At 52.8% G+C, this 16,179-nt stretch overlaps 1 long non-coding RNA gene across 1 annotated transcript; it reads right to left on the bottom strand.

Annotated features, from left to right (window-relative positions):
• Window positions 1-3,607: 3,607 nt before the first annotated feature.
• LOC126037009 (uncharacterized) lies at window positions 3,608-9,456 on the bottom strand. Its single transcript, XR_007505439.1, has 4 exons — window positions 9,347-9,456; window positions 4,487-4,599; window positions 4,044-4,156; window positions 3,608-3,715 (listed from the first exon to the last, which is right to left on the bottom strand). It is a non-coding gene; the product is annotated as an uncharacterized LOC126037009 (long non-coding RNA).
• Window positions 9,457-16,179: the final 6,723 nt, after the last annotated feature.

The following is a 16,179-nucleotide window of genomic DNA, read 5'->3' as shown; positions in this document are numbered from 1 at the left end:
CTTTGCACCAAACAGGCTGGAAAAGGTCCCTGGCTGCCGACCCCAAACACGCTCCCCCGCAGGAGCTCCCCGGACCCTGCTCGGGGCACCAGGGCTGGGCTCAGGAAGGAGTTTTTTTCCCCCGGGCAGATTGGCACAGCTCCCGGGGGGAGTTTCCCCTTCCTCTGCAGCACTGAGCACAGCCCCTTGCCGGGGTCCTCGGGGCCATTTCTGGCCAGCGAGTCCCTGCTGTTGCAGGAGCAGGAGTCCAGCTGTGCCCTCCAGCCCTCTGCCTCTCTTGGCAGGGGAACCTCACGCACCTCCACGTCTCCAAGTCACCTGCAAAACAAGGAGCCTCAAGAAAGCCAACTTTGCCCTGGTGCTTTTAAGCTGGCACACTGCCGTGGGGAGAAGAGAAAGCCGGGGGGTTTCTTATCTATCTATCTATCTATCAATCTATCATCTATCTATCCCTGCTGGGAGGGAATGAAGATGAGGGAGCCAGGCTCTTCTCAAGAGTGCCCAGTGAGAGCACCAGCGGCAACAGGCACAAATTAAAACACATGATATGCTCCAGCTGCACATGAGAAAACAACTTTTTCCTGTCAACGTGGTCAAACACTGGCACAGGTTGCCCAGGGAGTTTGCGGAGTCTCCGTCCTTGGCGATGTTCAAAACCCAAGGGCACATTGTCCCGGGCAACCTGCTCTAGGTGAGCCTGCTTGAGCAGGCAGGTTGGACCAGAGGAACTCTACAGGTCCCTTCCAACCTCCACCCTCCTGTGTGAGTCCGTGCTTTGGTTTCACTCCTAAAGCACCTGAACTCAGCCCTGATGCCTGCGGGAAAGGATGCTGGGACAAGGCAAGATCCCAGACTCCTCCCCGAGGACTCATCACAAAAACCCATCTACCTACTCCAGAATATCGTATGGCAGACACACTCAGAAGAGAGAAAAGATCCTTTTATTGCAAACATCAACTGCGGCGGGGGGCGGGCCTGGGAGTCACAGGGCTTCAGCCAGTAACAGGGAAACGGCACCTACAACGACAGAGTCAGAGAGCACTGATAAACCCATGAAGGCAGGAATAGGCATGACTCGCTTCCCCTTTCTTTAGGGAACACCGCTGACGAGGAATTGTTCATAGCCCAGAAGAGAGAGCTATGGCTGGCATCAACCAGGGCACGGCTCTGGCGCCTTATGCCCACGGGAAATGCCCTTAGAGACCTGCATGCATGCACAGATGCACAGGGCCCCTGTGCCACGCAGCAGGGCTCGATGGGGAGCCCCTGGGGAGCGGCCATGGAGTTATTTCCAAGCCCCGCGCAGCACCGTCCCTTGCCAGCAGGTCGGACTGACTTGCAGCAGCGCTGAGAGTTGGGAAAGATGGGCAGCAGAGCCTGGTACACACCTGGGCTTCCTGAACTGCTGGACCTTCCTGCATCTTTTCACCGGTCCGTCCCCAAAAACGTTTTCTCTCTTCCTCCTCCTCTTTTCTGCGTGTCTGTCACTCTTCTCTCCCCAGACCTGTTTTCTCTTTCGTTTTTTCTTTTTCTCCTTGTCCTGGGGAGAGCCTGCAAACCTTTTCATCCCACAGCAGTATGAGGTAGGGAAAGGCACGACCCACTGGAGTCGGTTCTGATTTTAACCAAAGCGAGCTCGTTTTACCATCTTTCCTCTGACAGGTTTGCCAGCTCTTCTGGGCGCACCAGGGGCTCTGCCGCGCTCTCAGGGGTGGTTGGAGCCAAAGCAACGGGTACCTACAACAGAAATGAATTAGAATTCTAATTAGAATTATAATTCTAACTTAGAATTCTTCAGAGCTCTTTTCTTTCATCATTTCATGCGCTTATAAGCGACTGTAATGCCACCTGCACGTGCTTTGCAGACAGTCTATTTATCACAGGCAATCCAAAAGCACCTGTACCGTTGCTTTAATAAAGTGCGCTGCTCATTAATCTAGTCGTGATAGTTCGTTCGTGCAACCAAACTCCCTAAGTCTGGTCATTCTCGTGCATTGAAGACAGCTAAGCCGAGAGTACAGTGCGCTATTAAGGGCATCCCTCATTGTGATAGCTCAGCATATTGAACGCGACCGCCCTTAGAGCATCGAATTGGACATCGCTCAGAAAGAAATTAAACCTAGCCGTCCCCAGCCCCTCTGACATCTGAGGATAAGCTGGAATGCAAGGCAGTTTATTTTCTGCCAAACTTCTGGACTCAGTAACGCCACACAGCCCAAAGGCCTTCCTCCCAAGGATGCTGGGCCGAGGGGCGGCAGGCAGCGCTGCGCACAGGGGGCCCCCTCACCCCCACCCCATGTCACAATGCCACCACCCGGCAACGCAGCAGTCACAATGCCCCGGGGCACTATAAAAGGGGCAGCCTCCCCTGTCCCACTGCCAGTCTGCCTGGCAGGCGGCCCAGACACATCCCAGAGGAAGTCCGTGAGGAGCCGCTGGAATTCCTTGCCCAGTGCTGAGGGAGGAAGACCAGAGGCTGGACCAGGCTGCTAGAGACATGAAGAACCACCAAGCCCTGGAGGTGCCCGAGGCCATCAGGCTTGTTTGCATGGAGAGCTGTGGCAAGACCAAGGGAATGTCTTCTTGAGGAGCACTGCAGAGCTCGCCGTCCTCACTCCCTGCGGAACCAGTGGCAGCAGCCGTAAGAAGTGGGATGCAGAGATGTTGCCAGGGCTCCCAGTGCTTTGGAGCACCCGCTGGTGGCCCAAAGGCGCGGGAAGGATTCTTGCCCCCAAGGTCAATCAGGCCGGGGGCACTTGGCCACTCTTGGAAGCCCCAAGATGGCTCCAGGTTCAGGGAGAACAGGGCTTGGGCATCCTCTGGGGGGCCTGACCGGCCTGCGGGACCAGGAGGCAGGTCTTGCTCACACGTGCTCAGGGAATAGCCGATTGCCAGCTCTGGGGTCAGGAAGGAATTTTACCCTGGCGCAGATTGGCACTGGGCCCCAGGAGTTTTTGCCTTCCTCTGCAGCACTGAGCAGGACCACTTGTCAGGCCTCCTCCGCTCCATTTTGGCTAGGTTACTGCCTGCTGCTCGTGCAAGATCTCAGGTAGCAGCCCCAGACTCCTAAAAGGAAACTACCCTTGAGATTTTTCTTTTTTGGAGCAAGCTTGCCCCTTTGGGATCCACCTGTGTCTCCTCCCAGGCATCTCCAGAGCCTTTTGGCCTCTTCATAGGTATCTTTTCTTAGGATCTAAGGTCTGAAAAGCAGACGCGAAAAGATTCTGGGAGATGCCTGGGAGGACTCTCAGGTCGATCCTGGAGGAGAGCTTCCTGCAAAAGAGAAGAATGATCCAGGGTAGCCTCGTTAGACAAGTCTGGGGCTGCTACCTGGGATCTCCGGTCCTCATAAGAAAAGGCCAAAAGACTCTAGGAGACGTCTGGAAGGAATCACAGGGGATCCCGGAGGGCAGAGGTTCCTCCAAAAAAGAAAAAAACCTCAACGGTAGCTTCCTTGGAGGAGTCTGGGGCTTCTACCTGACCCCTTAGGTAGGTAAAGCAGAGGACAGAAGACTGTGGGAGATGCCTGGGAGGAGTCTCAGGTGCCTGTCGGAGTTGAGAGATTTCTCTACAGGAAAACAAAAATGTCTCGAGCTGCTTACTTGGAGGAGTCTGGGGCAGGTAGCTGGGATCTCCGGTCCCAAAAGCAGAGGTCAAAACGTTCTGGGATGACGCCTGGGAGGAGTCTTGGGTCGATCCTGGAGAAGAGAGCTTCCTGCAAAAGAGAAGAATCATCTAGGGTAGCCTCATTAGACAAGACTGGGGCTGCTACCTGGGATCTCTGGTCCTTATAAGAAAAGGCCAAAAGACGCTAGGAGACGTCTGGAAGGAATCACAGGGGATCCCGGAGGGCACAGGCTCCTCCAAAAAAGAAAAAACCTCAACGGTAGCTTCCTTGGAGGAGTCTGGGGCTTCTACCTGACCCCTTAGGTAGGTAAAGCAGAGGACAGAAGACTGTGGGAGATGCCTGGGAGGAGTCTCAGGTGGCTGTCGGAGTTGAGAGATTTCTCTACAGGAGAACAAAAATGTTTCGAGCTACTTACTTGGAGGAGTCTGGGGCAGGTAGATGGGATCTCCGGTCCCGAACGCAGAGGTCAAAACATTCTGGGATGACGCCTGGGAGGAGTCTTGGGTCGATCCCGGAGAAGAGAGCTTCCTGCAAAAGAGAAGAATCATCTAGGGTAGCCTCATTAGACAAGTCTGGGGCTGCTAACTGGGATCTCCGGTCCTTATAAGAAAAGGCCAAAAGACTCTAGGAGACGTCTGGAAGGAATCACAGGGGATCCCGGAGGTCAGAGGCTCCTCGAAAAAAAGAAAAAAACCTCAACGGTAGCTTCCTTGGAGGAGTCTGGGGCTTCTACCTGACCCCTTAGGTAGGTAAAGCAGAGGACAGAAGACTGTGGGAGATGCCTGGGAGGAGTCTCAGGTGGCTGTCGGAGTTGAGAGATTTCTCTACAGGAGAACAAAAATGTCTCGAGCTACTTACTTGGAGGAGTCTGGGGCAGGTAGCTGGGATCTCCGGTCCCGAAAGCAGAGGTCAAAACATTCTGGGATGACGCCTGGGAGGAGTCTTGGGTCGATCCCGGAGAAGAGAGCTTCCTGCAAAAGAAAAGAATCATCTAGGGTAGCCTCATTAGACAAGTCTGGGGCTGCTACCTGGGATCTCCGGTCCTTATAAGAAAAGGCCAAAAGACGCTAGGAGACGTCTGGAAGGAATCACAGGGGATCCCGGAGGGCAGAGGTTCCTCCAAAAAAGAAAAAAACCTCAACGGTAGCTTCCTTGGAGGAGTCTGGGGCTTCTACCTGACCCCTTAGGTAGGTAAAGCAGAGGACAGAAGGCTGTGGGAGATGCCTGGGAGGAGTCTCAGGTGGCTGTCGGAGTTGAGAGATTTCTCTACAGGAGAAAAAAAATGTCTCGAGCTACTTACTTGGAGGAGTCTGGGGCAGGTAGCTGGGATCTCCGGTCCCGAACGCAGAGGTCAAAACATTCTGGGATGACGCCTGGGAGGAGTCTTGGGTCGATCCCGGAGAAGACAGCTTCCTGCAAAAGAGAAGAATCATCTAGGGAAGCCTCATTAGTCAAGTCTGGGGCTGCTACCTGGGATTGCCAGTCCTTATAAGAAAAGCCCAAAAGACTCTAGGAGACGTCTGGAAGGAATCACAGGGGATCCCGGAGGGCACAGGCTCCTCCAAAAAAGAAAAAACCTCAACGGTAGCTTCCTAGGAGGAGTCTGGGGCTTCTACCTGACCCCTTAGGTAGGTAAAGCAGAGGACAGAAGACTGTGGGAGATGCCTGGGAGGAGTCTCAGGTGGCTGTCGGAGTTGAGAGATTTCTCTACAGGAGAACAAAAATGTCTCGAGCTACTTACTTGGAGGAGTCTGGGGCAGGTAGCTGGGATCTCCGGTCCCGAACGCAGAGGTCAAAACATTCTGGGATGACGCCTGGGAGGAGTCTTGGGTCGATCCCGGAGAAGAGAGCTTCCTGCAAAAGAGAAGAATCATCTAGGGTAGCCTCATTAGACAAGTCTGGGGCTGCTACCTGGGATCTCCGGTCCTTATAAGAGAAGGCCAAAAGACGCTAGGAGACGTCTGGAAGGAATCACAGGGAATCCCGGAGGGCAGAGGTTCCTCCAAAAAAGAAAAAAACCTCAACGGTAGCTTCCTTGGAGGAGTCTGGGGCTTCTACCTGACCCCTTAGGTAGGTAAAGCAGAGGACAGAAGACTGTGGGAGATGCCTGGGAGGAGTCTCAGCTGGCTGTCGGAGTTGAGAGATTTCTCTACAGGAGAACAAAAATGTCTCGATCTACTTACTTGGAGGAGTCTGGGGCAGGTAGCTTGGATCTCCGATCCTGAACGCAGAGGTCAAAACATTCTGGGATGACGCCTGGGAGGACTCTTGGGTCGATCCCAGAGAAGAGAACTTCCTGCAAAAGAAAAGAATCATCTAGGGTAGCCTCATTAGACAAGTCTGGGGCTGCTACCTGGGATCTCCGGTCCTTATAAGAAAAGGCCAAAAGACTCTAGGAGACGTCTGGAAGGAATCACAGGGAATCCCGGAGGTCAGAGGCTCCTCGAAATAAAGAAAAAAACCTCAACGGTAGCTTCCTAGGAGGAGTCTGGGGCTTCTACCTGACCCCTTAGGTAGGTAAAGCAGAGGACAGAAGACTGTGGGAGATGCCTGGGAGGAGTCTCAGGTGGCTGTCGGAGTTGAGAGATTTCTCTACAGGAGAACAAAAATGTCTCGAGCTGCTTACTTGGAGGAGTCTGGGGCAGGTAGCTGGGATCTCCGGTCTCGAACGCAGAGGTCAAAACGTTCTGGGATGACGCCTGGGAGGAGTCTTGGGTCGATCCCGGAGAAGAGAGCTTCCTGCAAAAGAGAAGAATCATCTAGGGTAGCCTCATTAGACAAGTCTGGGGCTGCTACCTGGGATCTCCGGTCCTTATAAGAGAAGGCCAAAAGACTCTAGGAGACGTCTGGAAGGAATCACAGGGGATCCCAGAGGGCACAGGCTCCTCCAAAAAAGAAAAAACCTCAACGGTAGCTTCCTTGGAGGAGTCTGGGGCTTCTACCTGACCCCTTAGGTAGGTAAAGCAGAAGACAGAAGACTGTGGGAGATGCCTGGGAGGAGTCTCAGGTGGCTGTCGGAGTTGAGAGATTTCTCTACAGGAGAACAAAAATGTCTCGAGCTACTTACTTGGAGGAGTCTGGGGCAGGTAGCTGGGATCTCCGGTCCCGAACGCAGAGGTCAAAACATTCTGGGATGACGCCTGGGAGGAGTCTTGGGTCGATCCCGGAGAAGAGAGCTTCCTGCAAAAGAGAAGAATCATCTAGGGTAGCCTCATTAAACAAGTCTGGGGCTGCTACCTGGGATCTCCGGTCCTTATAAGAAAAGGCCAAAAGACTCTAGGAGACGTCTGCAAGGAATCACAGGGGATCCCGGAGGGCACAGGCTCCTCCAAAAAAGAAAAAACCTCAACGGTAGCTTCCTTGGAGGAGTCTGGGGCTTCTACCTGACCCCTTAGGTAGGTAAAGCAGAGGACAGAAGACTGTGGGAGATGCCTGAGAGGATTCTCAGGTTGCTGTCGGAGTCGAGAGATTTCTCTACAGGAGAACAAAAATGTCTCGAGCTACTTACTTGGAGGAGTCTGGGGCAGGTAGATGGGATCTCCGGTCCCGAACGCAGAGGTCAAAACATTCTGGGATGACGCCTGGGAGGAGTCTTGGGTCGATCCCGGAGAAGAGAGCTTCCTGCAAAAGAGAAGAATCATCTAGGGTAGCCTCATTAGACAAGTCTGGGGCTGCTAACTGGGATCTCCGGTCCTTATAAGAAAAGGCCAAAAGACTCTAGGAGACGTCTGGAAGGAATCACAGGGGATCCCGGAGGTCAGAGGCTACTCCAAAAAAAGAAAAAAACCTCAACGGTAGCTTCCTTGGAGGAGTCTGGGGCTTCTACCTGACCCCTTAGGTAGGTAAAGCAGAGGACAGAAGACTGTGGGAGATGCCTGGGAGGAGTCTCAGCTGGCTGTCGGAGTTGAGAGATTTCTCTACAGGAGAACAAAAATGTCTCGAGCTACTTACTTGGAGGAGTCTGGGGCAGGTAGATGGGATCTCCGGTCCCGAACGCAGAGGTCAAAACATTCTGGGATGACGCCTGGGAGGAGTCTTGGGTCGATCCCGGAGAAGAGAGCTTCCTGCAAAAGAGAAGAATCATCTAGGGTAGCCTCATTAGACAAGTCTGGGGCTGCTAACTGGGATCTCCGGTCCTTATAAGAAAAGGCCAAAAGACTCTAGGAGACGTCTGGAAGGAATCACAGGGGATCCCGGAGGTCAGAGGCTACTCCAAAAAAAGAAAAAAACCTCAACGGTAGCTTCCTTGGAGGAGTCTGGGGCTTCTACCTGACCCCTTAGGTAGGTAAAGCAGAGGACAGAAGACTGTGGGAGATGCCTGGGAGGAGTCTCAGGTGGCTGTCGGAGTTGAGAGATTTCTCTACAGGAGAACAAAAATGTCTCGAGCTACTTACTTGGAGGAGTCTGGGGCAGGTAGATGGGATCTCCGGTCCCGAACGCAGAGGTCAAAACATTCTGGGATGACGCCTGGGAGGAGTCTTGGGTCGATCCCAGAGAAGAGAGCTTCCTGCAAAAGAGAAGAATCATCTAGGGTAGCCTCATTAGACAAGTCTGGGGCTGCTACCTGGGATCTCCGGTCCTTATAAGAGAAGGCCAAAAGACGCTAGGAGACGTCTGGAAGGAATCACAGGGAATCCCGGAGGGCAGAGGTTCCTCCAAAAAAGAAAAAAACCTCAACGGTAGCTTCCTTGGAGGAGTCTGGGGCTTCTACCTGACCCCTTAGGTAGGTAAAGCAGAGGACAGAAGACTGTGGGAGGTGCCTGGGAGGAGTCTCAGGTGCCTGTCGGAGTTGAGAGATTTCTCTACAGGAGAACAAAAATGTCTCGATCTACTTACTTGGAGGAGTCTGGGGCAGGTAGCTGGGATCTCCGATCCTGAACGCAGAGGTCAAAACATTCTGGGATGACGCCTGGGAGGAGTCTTGGGTCGATCCCGGAGAAGAGAACTTCCTGCAAAAGAGAAGAATTATCTAGGGTAGCCTCATTAGACAAGTCTGGGGCTGCTACCTGGGATCTCCGGTCCTTATAAGAAAAGGCCAAAAGACTCTAGGAGACGTCTGGAAGGAATCACAGGGGATCCCAGAGGGCACAGGCTCCTCCAAAAAAGAAAAAACCTCAACGGTAGCTTCCTTGGAGGAGTCTGGGGCTTCTACCTGACCCCTTAGGTAGGTAAAGCAGAAGACAGAAGACTGTGGGAGATGCCTGGGAGGAGTCTCAGGTGGCTGTCGGAGTTGAGAGATTTCTCTACAGGAGAACAAAAATGTCTCGAGCTACTTACTTGGAGGAGTCTGGGGCAGGTAGCTGGGATCTCCGGTCCCGAACGCAGAGGTCAAAACATTCTGGGATGACGCCTGGGAGGAGTCTTGGGTCGATCCCGGAGAAGAGAGCTTCCTGCAAAAGAGAAGAATCATCTAGGGTAGCCTCATTAAACAAGTCTGGGGCTGCTACCTGGGATCTCCGGTCCTTATAAGAAAAGGCCAAAAGACTCTAGGAGACGTCTGCAAGGAATCACAGGGGATCCCGGAGGGCACAGGCTCCTCCAAAAAAGAAAAAACCTCAACGGTAGCTTCCTAGGAGGAGTCTGGGGCTTCTACCTGACCCCTTAGGTAGGTAAAGCAGAGGACAGAAGACTGTGGGAGATGCCTGGGAGGAGTCTCAGGTGGCTGTCGGAGTTGAGAGATTTCTCTACAGGAGAACAAAAATGTCTCGAGCTACTTACTTGGAGGAGTCTGGGGCAGGTAGCTGGGATCTCCGGTCCCGAAAGCAGAGGTCAAAACATTCTGGGATGACGCCTGGGAGGAGTCTTGGGTCGATCCCGGAGAAGAGAGCTTCCTGCAAAAGAAAAGAATCATCTAGGGTAGCCTCATTAGACAAGTCTGGGGCTGCTACCTGGGATCTCCGGTCCTTATAAGAAAAGGCCAAAAGACGCTAGGAGACGTCTGGAAGGAATCACAGGGGATCCCGGAGGGCAGAGGTTCCTCCAAAAAAGAAAAAAACCTCAACGGTATCTTCCTTGGAGGAGTCTGGGGCTTCTACCTGACCCCTTAGGTAGGTAAAGCAGAGGACAGAAGGCTGTGGGAGATGCCTGGGAGGAGTCTCAGGTGGCTGTCGGAGTTGAGAGATTTCTCTACAGGAGAAAAAAAATGTCTCGAGCTACTTACTTGGAGGAGTCTGGGGCAGGTAGCTGGGATCTCCGGTCCCGAACGCAGAGGTCAAAACATTCTGGGATGACGCCTGGGAGGAGTCTTGGGTCGATCCCGGAGAAGACAGCTTCCTGCAAAAGAGAAGAATCATCTAGGGAAGCCTCATTAGTCAAGTCTGGGGCTGCTACCTGGGATTGCCAGTCCTTATAAGAAAAGCCCAAAAGACTCTAGGAGACGTCTGGAAGGAATCACAGGGGATCCCGGAGGGCACAGGCTCCTCCAAAAAAGAAAAAACCTCAACGGTAGCTTCCTAGGAGGAGTCTGGGGCTTCTACCTGACCCCTTAGGTAGGTAAAGCAGAGGACAGAAGACTGTGGGAGATGCCTGGGAGGAGTCTCAGGTGGCTGTCGGAGTTGAGAGATTTCTCTACAGGAGAACAAAAATGTCTCGAGCTACTTACTTGGAGGAGTCTGGGGCAGGTAGCTGGGATCTCCGGTCCCGAACGCAGAGGTCAAAACATTCTGGGATGACGCCTGGGAGGAGTCTTGGGTCGATCCCGGAGAAGAGAGCTTCCTGCAAAAGAGAAGAATCATCTAGGGTAGCCTCATTAGACAAGTCTGGGGCTGCTACCTGGGATCTCCGGTCCTTATAAGAGAAGGCCAAAAGACGCTAGGAGACGTCTGGAAGGAATCACAGGGAATCCCGGAGGGCAGAGGTTCCTCCAAAAAAGAAAAAAACCTCAACGGTAGCTTCCTTGGAGGAGTCTGGGGCTTCTACCTGACCCCTTAGGTAGGTAAAGCAGAGGACAGAAGACTGTGGGAGATGCCTGGGAGGAGTCTCAGCTGGCTGTCGGAGTTGAGAGATTTCTCTACAGGAGAACAAAAATGTCTCGATCTACTTACTTGGAGGAGTCTGGGGCAGGTAGCTGGGATCTCCGATCCTGAACGCAGAGGTCAAAACATTCTGGGATGACGCCTGGGAGGACTCTTGGGTCGATCCCAGAGAAGAGAACTTCCTGCAAAAGAAAAGAATCATCTAGGGTAGCCTCATTAGACAAGTCTGGGGCTGCTACCTGGGATCTCCGGTCCTTATAAGAAAAGGCCAAAAGACTCTAGGAGACGTCTGGAAGGAATCACAGGGAATCCCGGAGGTCAGAGGCTCCTCGAAATAAAGAAAAAAACCTCAACGGTAGCTTCCTAGGAGGAGTCTGGGGCTTCTACCTGACCCCTTAGGTAGGTAAAGCAGAGGACAGAAGACTGTGGGAGATGCCTGGGAGGAGTCTCAGGTGGCTGTCGGAGTTGAGAGGTTTCTCTACAGGAGAACAAAAATGTCTCGAGCTGCTTACTTGGAGGAGTCTGGGGCAGGTAGCTGGGATCTCCGGTCTCGAACGCAGAGGTCAAAACGTTCTGGGATGACGCCTGGGAGGAGTCTTGGGTCGATCCCGGAGAAGAGAGCTTCCTGCAAAAGAGAAGAATCATCTAGGGTAGCCTCATTAGACAAGTCTGGGGCTGCTACCTGGGATCTCCGGTCCTTATAAGAGAAGGCCAAAAGACTCTAGGAGACGTCTGGAAGGAATCACAGGGGATCCCAGAGGGCACAGGCTCCTCCAAAAAAGAAAAAACCTCAACGGTAGCTTCCTTGGAGGAGTCTGGGGCTTCTACCTGACCCCTTAGGTAGGTAAAGCAGAAGACAGAAGACTGTGGGAGATGCCTGGGAGGAGTCTCAGGTGGCTGTCGGAGTTGAGAGATTTCTCTACAGGAGAACAAAAATGTCTCGAGCTACTTACTTGGAGGAGTCTGGGGCAGGTAGCTGGGATCTCCGGTCCCGAACGCAGAGGTCAAAACATTCTGGGATGACGCCTGGGAGGAGTCTTGGGTCGATCCCGGAGAAGAGAGCTTCCTGCAAAAGAGAAGAATCATCTAGGGTAGCCTCATTAAACAAGTCTGGGGCTGCTACCTGGGATCTCCGGTCCTTATAAGAAAAGGCCAAAAGACTCTAGGAGACGTCTGCAAGGAATCACAGGGGATCCCGGAGGGCACAGGCTCCTCCAAAAAAGAAAAAACCTCAACGGTAGCTTCCTAGGAGGAGTCTGGGGCTTCTACCTGACCCCTTAGGTAGGTAAAGCAGAGGACAGAAGACTGTGGGAGATGCCTGAGAGGATTCTCAGGTTGCTGTCGGAGTCGAGAGATTTCTCTACAGGAGAACAAAAATGTCTCGAGCTACTTACTTGGAGGAGTCTGGGGCAGGTAGATGGGATCTCCGGTCCCGAACGCAGAGGTCAAAACATTCTGGGATGACGCCTGGGAGGAGTCTTGGGTCGATCCCGGAGAAGAGAGCTTCCTGCAAAAGAGAAGAATCATCTAGGGTAGCCTCATTAGACAAGTCTGGGGCTGCTAACTGGGATCTCCGGTCCTTATAAGAAAAGGCCAAAAGACTCTAGGAGACGTCTGGAAGGAATCACAGGGGATCCCGGAGGTCAGAGGCTACTCCAAAAAAAGAAAAAAACCTCAACGGTAGCTTCCTTGGAGGAGTCTGGGGCTTCTACCTGACCCCTTAGGTAGGTAAAGCAGAGGACAGAAGACTGTGGGAGATGCCTGGGAGGAGTCTCAGCTGGCTGTCGGAGTTGAGAGATTTCTCTACAGGAGAACAAAAATGTCTCGAGCTACTTACTTGGAGGAGTCTGGGGCAGGTAGATGGGATCTCCGGTCCCGAACGCAGAGGTCAAAACATTCTGGGATGACGCCTGGGAGGAGTCTTGGGTCGATCCCGGAGAAGAGAGCTTCCTGCAAAAGAGAAGAATCATCTAGGGTAGCCTCATTAGACAAGTCTGGGGCTGCTAACTGGGATCTCCGGTCCTTATAAGAAAAGGCCAAAAGACTCTAGGAGACGTCTGGAAGGAATCACAGGGGATCCCGGAGGTCAGAGGCTACTCCAAAAAAAGAAAAAAACCTCAACGGTAGCTTCCTTGGAGGAGTCTGGGGCTTCTACCTGACCCCTTAGGTAGGTAAAGCAGAGGACAGAAGACTGTGGGAGATGCCTGGGAGGAGTCTCAGGTGGCTGTCGGAGTTGAGAGATTTCTCTACAGGAGAACAAAAATGTCTCGAGCTACTTACTTGGAGGAGTCTGGGGCAGGTAGATGGGATCTCCGGTCCCGAACGCAGAGGTCAAAACATTCTGGGATGACGCCTGGGAGGAGTCTTGGGTCGATCCCAGAGAAGAGAGCTTCCTGCAAAAGAGAAGAATCATCTAGGGTAGCCTCATTAGACAAGTCTGGGGCTGCTACCTGGGATCTCCGGTCCTTATAAGAGAAGGCCAAAAGACGCTAGGAGACGTCTGGAAGGAATCACAGGGAATCCCGGAGGGCAGAGGTTCCTCCAAAAAAGAAAAAAACCTCAACGGTAGCTTCCTTGGAGGAGTCTGGGGCTTCTACCTGACCCCTTAGGTAGGTAAAGCAGAGGACAGAAGACTGTGGGAGGTGCCTGGGAGGAGTCTCAGGTGCCTGTCGGAGTTGAGAGATTTCTCTACAGGAGAACAAAAATGTCTCGATCTACTTACTTGGAGGAGTCTGGGGCAGGTAGCTGGGATCTCCGATCCTGAACGCAGAGGTCAAAACATTCTGGGATGACGCCTGGGAGGACTCTTGGGTCGATCCCAGAGAAGAGAACTTCCTGCAAAAGAGAAGAATTATCTAGGGTAGCCTCATTAGACAAGTCTGGGGCTGCTACCTGGGATCTCCGGTCCTTATAAGAAAAGGCCAAAAGACTCTAGGAGACGTCTGGAAGGAATCACAGGGGATCCCAGAGGGCACAGGCTCCTCCAAAAAAGAAAAAACCTCAACGGTAGCTTCCTTGGAGGAGTCTGGGGCTTCTACCTGACCCCTTAGGTAGGTAAAGCAGAAGACAGAAGACTGTGGGAGATGCCTGGGAGGAGTCTCAGGTGGCTGTCGGAGTTGAGAGATTTCTCTACAGGAGAACAAAAATGTCTCGAGCTACTTACTTGGAGGAGTCTGGGGCAGGTAGCTGGGATCTCCGGTCCCGAACGCAGAGGTCAAAACATTCTGGGATGACGCCTGGGAGGAGTCTTGGGTCGATCCCGGAGAAGAGAGCTTCCTGCAAAAGAGAAGAATCATCTAGGGTAGCCTCATTAAACAAGTCTGGGGCTGCTACCTGGGATCTCCGGTCCTTATAAGAAAAGGCCAAAAGACTCTAGGAGACGTCTGCAAGGAATCACAGGGGATCCCGGAGGGCACAGGCTCCTCCAAAAAAGAAAAAACCTCAACGGTAGCTTCCTAGGAGGAGTCTGGGGCTTCTACCTGACCCCTTAGGTAGGTAAAGCAGAGGACAGAAGACTGTGGGAGATGCCTGAGAGGATTCTCAGGTTGCTGTCGGAGTCGAGAGATTTCTCTACAGGAGAACAAAAATGTCTCGAGCTACTTACTTGGAGGAGTCTGGGGCAGGTAGATGGGATCTCCGGTCCCGAACGCAGAGGTCAAAACATTCTGGGATGACGCCTGGGAGGAGTCTTGGGTCGATCCCGGAGAAGAGAGCTTCCTGCAAAAGAGAAGAATCATCTAGGGTAGCCTCATTAGACAAGTCTGGGGCTGCTACCTGCGATCTCCGGTCCTTATAAGAAAAGGCCAAAAGACTCTAGGAGACGTCTGGAAGGAATCACAGGGGATCACGGAGGGCACAGGCTACTCCAAAAAAAGAAAAAAACCTCAACGGTAGCTTCCTTGGAGGAGTCTGGGGCTTCTACCTGACCCCTTAGGTAGGTAAAGCAGAGGACAGAAGACTGTGGGAGATGCCTGGGAGGAGTCTCAGGTGGCTGTCGGAGTTGAGAGATTTCTCTACAGGAGAACAAAAATGTCTCGAGCTACTTACTTGGAGGAGTCTGGGGCAGGTAGATGGGATCTCCGGTCCCGAACGCAGAGGTCAAAACATTCTGGGATGACGCCTGGGAGGAGTCTTGGGTCGATCCCAGAGAAGAGAGCTTCCTGCAAAAGAGAAGAATCATCTAGGGTAGCCTCATTAGACAAGTCTGGGGCTGCTACCTGGGATCTCCGGTCCTTATAAGAGAAGGCCAAAAGACGCTAGGAGACGTCTGGAAGAAATCACAGGGAATCCCGGAGGGCAGAGGTTCCTCCAAAAAAGAAAAAAACCTCAACGGTAGCTTCCTTGGAGGAGTCTGGGGCTTCTACCTGACCCCTTAGGTAGGTAAAGCAGAGGACAGAAGACTGTGGGAGGTGCCTGGGAGGAGTCTCAGGTGCCTGTCGGAGTTGAGAGATTTCTCTACAGGAGAACAAAAATGTCTCGAGCTACTTACTTGGAGGAGTCTGGGGCAGGTAGCTGGGATCTCCGGTCCTGAACGCAGAGGTCAAAACATTCTGGGATGACGCCTGGGAGGACTCTTGGGTCGATCCCAGAGAAGAGAACTTCCTGCAAAAGAGAAGAATTATCTAGGGTAGCCTCATTAGACAAGTCTGGGGCTGCTACCTGGGATCTCCGGTCCTTATAAGAAAAGGCCAAAAGACTCTAGGAGACGTCTGGAAGGAATCACAGGGGATCCCAGAGGGCACAGGCTCCTCCAAAAAAGAAAAAACCTCAACGGTAGCTTCCTTGGAGGAGTCTGGGGCTTCTACCTGACCCCTTAGGTAGGTAAAGCAGAAGACAGAAGACTGTGGGAGATGCCTGGGAGGAGTCTCAGGTGGCTGTCGGAGTTGAGAGATTTCTCTACAGGAGAACAAAAATGTCTCGAGCTACTTACTTGGAGGAGTCTGGGGCAGGTAGCTGGGATCTCCGGTCCCGAACGCAGAGGTCAAAACATTCTGGGATGACGCCTGGGAGGAGTCTTGGGTCGATCCCGGAGAAGAGAGCTTCCTGCAAAAGAGAAGAATCATCTAGGGTAGCCTCATTAGACAAGTCTGGGGCTGCTAACTGGGATCTCCGGTCCTTATAAGAAAAGGCCAAAAGACTCTAGGAGACGTCTGGAAGGAATCACAGGGGATCCCGGAGGTCAGAGGCTACTCCAAAAAAAGAAAAAAACCTCAACGGTAGCTTCCTTGGAGGAGTCTGGGGCTTCTACCTGACCCCTTAGGTAGGTAAAGCAGAGGACAGAAGACTGTGGGAGATGCCTGGGAGGAGTCTCAGGTGGCTGTCGGAGTTGAGAGATTTCTCTACAGGAGAACAAAAATGTCTCGAGCTGCTTACTTGGAGGAGTCTGGGGCAGGTAGCTGGGATCTCCGGTCTCGAACGCAGAGGTCAAAACATTCTGGGATGACGCCTGGGAGGAGTCTTGGGTCGATCCCGGAGAAGAGAGCTTCCTGCAAAAGAGAAGAATCATCTAGGGTAGCCTCATTAGACAAGTCTGGGGCTGCTACCTGCGATCTCCGGTCCTTATAAGAAAAGGCCAAA

This window comes from Accipiter gentilis, unplaced genomic scaffold (assembly GCF_929443795.1).
Source record: "Accipiter gentilis unplaced genomic scaffold, bAccGen1.1, whole genome shotgun sequence".
NCBI lineage: Eukaryota > Metazoa > Chordata > Aves > Accipitriformes > Accipitridae > Astur > Astur gentilis.
Note: the sequence above shows the minus strand (reverse complement) of the source record. Positions and strands in the feature narration are given on the sequence as shown.